At 34.0% G+C, this 8,127-nt stretch overlaps 1 pseudogene; it reads right to left on the bottom strand.

Annotated features, from left to right (window-relative positions):
• Window positions 1-3,547: 3,547 nt before the first annotated feature.
• Window positions 3,548-7,956, bottom strand: LOC114743938 (mucin-5AC-like; annotated as a pseudogene).
• Between the last annotated feature and the right edge of the window lie 171 nt (window positions 7,957-8,127).

Below are 8,127 nucleotides of genomic sequence, written 5' to 3'. Positions count from 1 at the left end.
AAAAAGAAGAGGTCATCAGGCAAAAGAGGACTCGGTAAGGAAAGGCAAACTGTGAAAGCGACTGAACTACTGAAGTTTTCTTTTCTCTTTGCTCGCCGTTGTGAGTGTAGGACAGAAAGGGAAAAAACATCACTTGTTTACATCCCATCCCGATGAGAAGAGCAGACATTTTCTTACATGGAAACCACACCAAGACAAAATCATTCAGAGAGAGATTGCGTTGACTCTGGATAATCTTTCTTTTGTCGGCTTTACCCAAAAAACAATGCAATGATAATATATTATCTTTAGTGCTTAATATACGAACTCGATTAATTTTTATTTTAATTTTAAATATAAAAATATAATCTTTGTTTTTTATATTTATATATTTTTTAAGATAGTTTCTATAATAATAGTAATTTTAATCAATATATTTGATTAGCAATGGTATTTTAAAAAAGATAATACCTATTTATTATAAATAACAAATTTAACTAATTTTTTTAATTTACTCAAATTAATCAACTAGTTTTTATATTAAATATGGAGATGGTATAATATAATTAAATAAAATCACTAATATCCTATTCAATGCAGCAAGATGGAAGAGAAAGGAAAAACATAATTCTCTCATTACACATATCATCCCTTGTTTTAGGACATTCATCACTCAATCCTCTTTTAAGTAGTGGGGAAGAGGGATGAAGATTCAATTATAAACATAAGTGGGAAAAATAGCGTTCATGATCCCGCTTATTACGGGACAAATTTAACACGACAATGTCAACTTTTTTTCTTCCAAGTGTGTGTATATATATATACTACTTCCAGTTTTAATTATAAGAGCTAGTTGACTAATTTGATGATATTAAGGAAAAAAGTTAAGTTAGTTATTTATAATAAATATGTGGTGGCTTTCCTAAAATATCCTTATTAATTAAGTGTATTGACTAAAACTACTATTATTAGAAAGACTATTTTAGAAAAAAATACATAAATATAAGAGACAAAGTAAATTGAGGTCTTATATTTAAAATAAAAATAAAAATCAAACAAAATTTTATATTAAAAACCGGAAGTAATATTTTGTTAGCAATCCTATTTGACACGTTCTCGAATACTAGATACGAATACTTTTTCCAGTAACAATTCAAAACTTGATTCGTCAAATGCAATCTTAATGGTAACTACTCTATTAATTAAACTAGAAGGTTAAAAAAAATTGTAATGGTAAGATATTTTTGTGCGTAAGAGACAACATTTTCTCACATGTCCAGGTGACGTTAGGCTTCATGGTTACGTCAGGCAGAGAGAGGGGCTTCTGTACTCATGAACCTCATGTAATAAGTTACTCGTCCGGTCCTTAATATAGGACCTAATTATTGAGTTATTTTTTATCTTAAATATAAAACTCATTTCTCATATTTATCAATTTTACTAAATTACCCTTATAGATACTCCTCAACCATAATCAAGTAGAAGAGGGAGAAGGGTATTAAGAAAGATGATTATGGTATTTTAAGAAAAAACATATCACATTTTTTATAATTAACTAACTACTTAACTTCCTTAATCTAATCAAATTAGTTAAATGGGTCTTATATTAAGGACCAGAGGAGTAGTTAATTAAAACAGAAGCAGTCGAATTCCGGAGCCTGATTATTTACTACCCTAGTCCTTAATATAAGACCTTGTTTGACTTTTATTTGATCCTAAATATAAGATCCCAACCCACTTTGTCTCTAATATTTATGTATTTTTTTTCAAAATAGTCCTTGTAACAATAGTAGTTTTAACCAATACACTTAATTAGCAAAGATATCTTAGAAAAGACAATACCTATTTATGACAAATAACTAACTTAACTTCTTTTTTTAATCTCCTCAAATTAGTCAATTGGCTCTTATAATTAGGACCGAAGATAGTATTTCTATTCTTAACTGGTTTCATCTTCTTTTATCTCATGCACGAATATGACCACTTGAATTCAAAAAGGCCAAATAATGCCCACCATATTTGAAAAGAATAAAAAAAAATGGCCTGATAATATATGTAATTCCCATTACATTACACGGGCAGCTAAATATGTTATCGTTTTTTTTTATACTATTTGTTGCAGTGTAAAGTAATGCCCATAGCTCATATATAAATTAACTGCAAATCTTTCTGGCTAAAACAACTTGAAATTTATATATGAATGCATATTTGAAGCTAAAATGTAAGATATCATTTTGCACACTCCACGTACAAGAGAGACAGGCATGTATTTATAGATCCGTGGTGGACGTGTCCATAGAAAAACTAAAGGTTAATATAATCTTTAATCATTTAAATTTATTTTTATTTAGTTTTATTCCTTTAAATTTTAAATTATAGTTTTAGTTCCTTTCAGGTTTTATTAAATTATAAAAACTGATATTTTAAATTAAAAAAAATTTGAGAGATCAAAATTTAAAACCTATAGTTTAAAACTTAAAAAACTAAAACCAAAATGAAAACAAATTTGAGAATCCAAAAATATTATTAACTCAAAAAATAAAGTAGCAAATTTTTATTTCCCAAACATCAAATCACATTTTTTTTACGCTTAATTCACTCCAGAGAGTGTGGCATTTTAGAGTTATTAATAAGTTCGACTGTGAATTTAAAAATTATCATCTTTTAAAAAATTCTCATGAAAAATCCAAGAAAATATATGTGTTTTACAATACATTATACATATAATCTTAGATAATTGTTTAAAGAATGTGACTACTTGAAAAGAATTGAAAAGAAAAAAATTGTTAAAAATTTAAAGAAGAAAGAAAGAAAAAGAAGCGTGTAATTTGTTCAGAATTAAGGTAAATGGGAATTGTTAAAAAAATAATTAAAAGAAAAAATACAATGACACAAGGCTTGAAGAAAATTTAATTGATATTATTTATAAATAAGTCACTTCCTATTAACTTATTAAATGCATGATATATATATATATTTTAGTTTAATATATAAAGCAAATTATAATAATCGTTTGTAAAGTTCAGCCACTCCTCAATTGACAATCCTCGTTTGGCTAAAGAGAAAAATTAATATGCGGATATGCCATAGAACTGAAAGTTGAGAAATTCTTACAAATATCATATAATATACAAAGTCAATCATAGATAAATATATTAACTAAATATAGAATATAGAATAAATACCAAAATAAAAAAATATAAAACACGTAATCATGTCAACCACATCTTTTATAATCTATCGCATTTATTTAGACTGACTTGTTTCAGTCATCTTTGTTCGACCAATAACATTTAACAGGTTGTTTGATATTGAAGACTAACTACCAAACTCCATGGATATGCGTTAGAAATTTTAATGTTAAGAAAACAAGACAATTGCATTGTGTTTTTCTTTTCTTTCCTCTTTTTTTTTTTTTTTTTGGGTGATAATTGCATTGTGCTGTTTTTGTATTAGAACTAGCACCAGAATAAAATGCTTTCCAAAATAAAAATGAGAACTAATTAATGGTGAAATCATCTCTGAAACAAAAGAGTATCTATTAAAATATGTTTTGGATGCAAATTCGCATATAAAATAGAATCATTCCGCAGAAGCAGTTTGAATAACATTGAAGGAGCTCTTCAATTAATAGCAGCCAATTTTCAGTACTAATAGTCCTAAGGCCATAAGCATGCATATGTGATAGTATATGCATAGAGCATTAGAACAATAGAGACAGTATACGCAGTTTGAGACGCACAGATTCCAGTACAAAATAAACTACAAGAAGACAGTGACACAACTAAAGATATTGTGTCAAGCTGCAAGAGTTTCATATCATCTCTGATGAGTGAGTCAGAAATAACACGAACCCATCTTTGAAGTATCAGTGCTTCATCGGCATTTGAATCTCTCTCTATCTGCTAGCTTTACTACCATATACAACTGGACTTGTGGTTCCATCTATGGATCACCTGCTGTGATGACTGACAGGCGAAGAGTTTCCCCTATCACTTGCCACATCATTTTCTTCATCTCACTCCATCATAAGAGATGGAATTGAAGTTTACACTTGGTTCAGAACTGGCAGTGCTGCTAGTGGCAAGAGGAGAATCAGAAACATTCATTGTCTTGCTATTTGATGAACCAGTTGATCTCACACTGTACATAGAGGAAGCTGGAATGTTTGTCACAAGTGGCTTCAGGCTCCCCTTAATGCTTCGCCTAATGTCCTGTACAAGATAACCGAAGAAAACTTGTAAAGTTGCCTGATATGAAATAGGAACAGCTTTCAGTGATCTTTGTTTGCTTCATTGAACAAACTTCTTAGAAAAACAACCGGAAAACAGCATATTCACTGAAGAGACTTGGATATTGGATAAAGTATAGGCCAAATGATTACAAACATAAACCTTCGCTGTGGCATAATTAAAAATGCAGCTTGTGGACTGCGCTTAGAGTGAAGCATATCAACGACTTGTTTTTTTCAGAAGGAATCCATAAAACGTCACAAGTCTAATAAAAAAAAAAATGATAGCAGAAACCTCGAACTGCATCTAAATATATGAAAATATAGACATAATATTATTTCTACGAATCATTACCATATAAAGAACAGAAATAAAATCAAGCAATCGGTATTTACTTCCTAGCTGTGTAAACCTATTGATTATTTGCATTATATTTTTTGGCCATGTTATGCTAAACAGTTTAAGCTCCAACATTCTTGTAGTTCAGCTCAGATAACGTATAAATAATGGAATATAGAAACATACCATATGCCTCATTGCCATATCTAAGGACTTCTTAGAAAGTGTTCTTCCGAATCCTGAGCTTTCAGACAATGAAGACTTGCCGGAACTACTATGAGCAGAATGACGATCTTCATGCTTTGGTGGTCCCAATTTTCTCATGTTTACAACTCTTTCAACCATTTTAGTCCCGACTACGACTGGGCTATCATTATCACCATCAATAAAACGAGATCTATTCAGAGCTTGAGTCGAACTATGATTACTTTGAGCAACACCTGCTGAAGCCCTTCCTCTGGAAGGTGTGACTGACTGTCTTTTCGATTTTCCATCAATACTACCTGCGGCCTCAAGGGAAGATGTTCTAGAATTAGGTGCAACAGGCCGAGTCCTAGAGACTGAAGTTGGTCTTTCTGGCAATGATGTCTTCAAATTTGGAGGAGCGTCGAGTGAGAACCCAGGCATTTGTGATGGTTCCCAAGGCCTAGATTTTGCAGATGGAGAACTTCCACGTGATTGCACTGGATTTTTTGCTTGTGCTGGGCGTGCTTTTGATGCTGATGAAGATCGAGAGGCAGGTGCAGACACTCCATTTGCATTTGATGGTGTTGAAGATTGAAGAGTTGGAGTTGATGATCTTCGAGTAGTTTTAGGAGCTGTTAAAGAAGGTCTGGAAGTCGGTGTTGAGGCACGAGCAGTGGCCCTAGTGCCAGTAGGAGTGGATGATCTCACAGGTGGAGCAGTGGCCCTAGTGCCAGTAGGAGTGGATGATCTCACAGGTGGAGCAGTGGCCCTAGTGCCAGTAGGAGTGGATGATCTCACAGGTGGAACAGTGGCCCTAGTGCCAGTAGGAGTGGATGATCTCACAGGTGGAACAGTGGCCCTAGTGCCAGTAGGAGTGGATGATCTCGGAGGTGGAGCTACAGGCTTAGCAGAAGTTACTGTGGCACGGGATGTAGGCGTAGAGGGCCTAGAATTTCTGGTTGTTGAAGGTAATGTTGGCCTTCCGGATGGTGTCACAGATCTGGAAGTGGCTGAGGTTGTACCCCCAGCTGACGATGTTTTCCTATTATTAGCAGTAGTGGAAGAAGTAAAGCCAGGCATTGCTGCTGCATGATGCTTGGAGCTTAAATTGTTTTTTGAAGCAGGTTCCAATTGAACATTAGCTGGCTGTAACACAAGATGCAGCACAAAGTTCCAAATATGATACCATTGAGCGAGATAAATGAGCACAAGCAACAAATGCTGTTGACACTGGCTGAGAATAAAGAACAGGTATGGGAATACCCAATACAAGGAAGTTATCAGGAAAATTATAAAGGCGAAGTGGTATGTTGTAAATATTAGGCCAATATGTAATTTTATCGCAAGTTCTAGGACACAACCCCACATGGAAACTCTTTCGGCTTAAAGTGTAAACCAAGTATGAATCACAAGGTCACATGGCCTCTGATAATAAGTCAATGATTAAAACTTCTTTAAGTGAAGTCTATGAACATTTTTATTACAATCTCTCTCTTTTTACACTGTTTCATTATAATCTCTTAGAAGCATGAACCAATAGAATCCAAAAATCATATAAGATTCTTACCCGAGGTTTTAAAGCTGTTGAACGAGCAGTAGAGTTTTCCCTTTCACTCTTCACTGATATCTGTGACTCCTTGTCCAATGCAGGGAAAAGCGGGGTATCAGGGGGCGTCAGAAGCCTGATTCCAAGAACAACTTTAAGTCGACGCGAGAGACGCAATTTAGGCAGAACAATTTTACTACGCAATATTAGGTAATTTACTAGCATGTAATCCATTTACTCGGTATGAGAGGACAGCAGTTTCTGTGCAGCGAGCAAGAGAATTCATTCCTTTTCCATTGAAATCAGCAGACGGTGTCTAGATTACGAGTTCAAAGATTTTATTTTCAAATGACGGTCACTTTCAAACGAAAATATATGGGAAGGAAAACCAGAAATTGATTTCTACCGTTGGAGAAAATAATTGGTATAAGAATTAACTTTACCTCAGCAAAGGAAATTATTAGTCTCTTCTATTTCTTATAGTAGAAATTATTAGTCTCTATTGATGCAAAAGAGTAAGATTAGCAGACGCATGCATTATTTGAGAAGCAAATAGATATTCAAGGATCTATTGCCTTTCCTACTTCCCATAAAAGAAATATTAGAAATCTAAAATAAGCAAATGATAATTGACATGAATCATGACAGCATATAGAGGTTAACAGTGGACAGCAAGCAGATAATTACTGGAAACCCTCATAACAAGAATAATGAACTTCCATAATTCTAAAAGGACAGTTTCCCAATAGATTAGCAAGTTAGCTCGCTCGTAATTCCAGCTGTTATAAACTTTAGACTCAACGCATCAATCAAACCAACGAATCAACGCATCTTAATCTCAATAAGCATTGTCTTTTCAACCCAGATGATCTGCAAAAAGTTTACGTAGCTGGATGACCAAATTATACACATCCCTTACCAATCATAATCAGACTTCTCATTCTCTGAATCTAGAAACTCATCAGCACCCGTTTTCCGTGGCACCGCCGAGGTTACCATCTTAGAAACGGGAGAACTGACCCCATTAGATTCTGCAGGACATCAAAAATACCGCACCGTTTAATAGAACTATACCAGAGCCGTTCATAAGTCGTAAAAAGAAATTGCTAGAGCTAAAATAAAACAGAAACGTACCCAGATTAGATCCATCGAGCTCGTCGGAGTTCTGAAGAAGGAGAAGATTGTTTTTCTCATTCTCTTTCTCCCTCCTCCGCATCTCAAGGAACAGAGCGAGCTCCTCGTCCCTTTCCTTCATCAGCATCGCTTCACCAGCGCTTCTCGAAGTTTCTGCTTTGATTATTCGTTCAAATAAAGCATCATTTACGAAGTCTCAATATTCCAAACACCGGGAAAACAAGGATTTTAATAGTTCAAAAATGACATGAATGATAATGAAGTCAACTCAACAAGGGTATGTTTATGTTTCAGAGACACTCAAGAAAGATCTTCTTACCGTTTCTGGGTAAATTTGAAGCAAATAAATACAGGGTCGCCCAAAAAAAATGGATTTCAAATTGTCAAGGAACTCAGCTAATGCTTCTTCGTAAGATAGAGTATTTTTGTGGGTGGTGGAAGAAAGAGGAGAAGAGAGTTATTTCTTTGAGTTTAATATTCTGAAGAGTTTCCTTTTAAGAAGGGCAGAAGAAGCTGCAGCTGCAGCTGCAGGAAGAGGCCTCTCTGGTCGGCATAAGATCTCTGAGATGTTTGAAACGGAAGACGAAATAAAGCCGACGGTTTGAATTCAATTTATGCGCTTTGCTCATTTGTTTATGTTACTACTCCTCCGGTACTAAATAACACTCAACTTCATCTTAAATTTTTAATATAAGATTTATTTTTGATATT

The sequence above is a fragment of the Neltuma alba genome, unplaced genomic scaffold, assembly GCF_004799145.2.
Source record: "Neltuma alba isolate B1F8T4 unplaced genomic scaffold, ASM479914v2 tig00004191_pilon, whole genome shotgun sequence".
Taxonomy (NCBI): Eukaryota; Viridiplantae; Streptophyta; class Magnoliopsida; order Fabales; family Fabaceae; genus Neltuma; species Neltuma alba.
The sequence above is the reverse complement of the archived record's forward strand: the minus strand, read 5'-3'. Positions and strand labels throughout refer to the sequence as shown.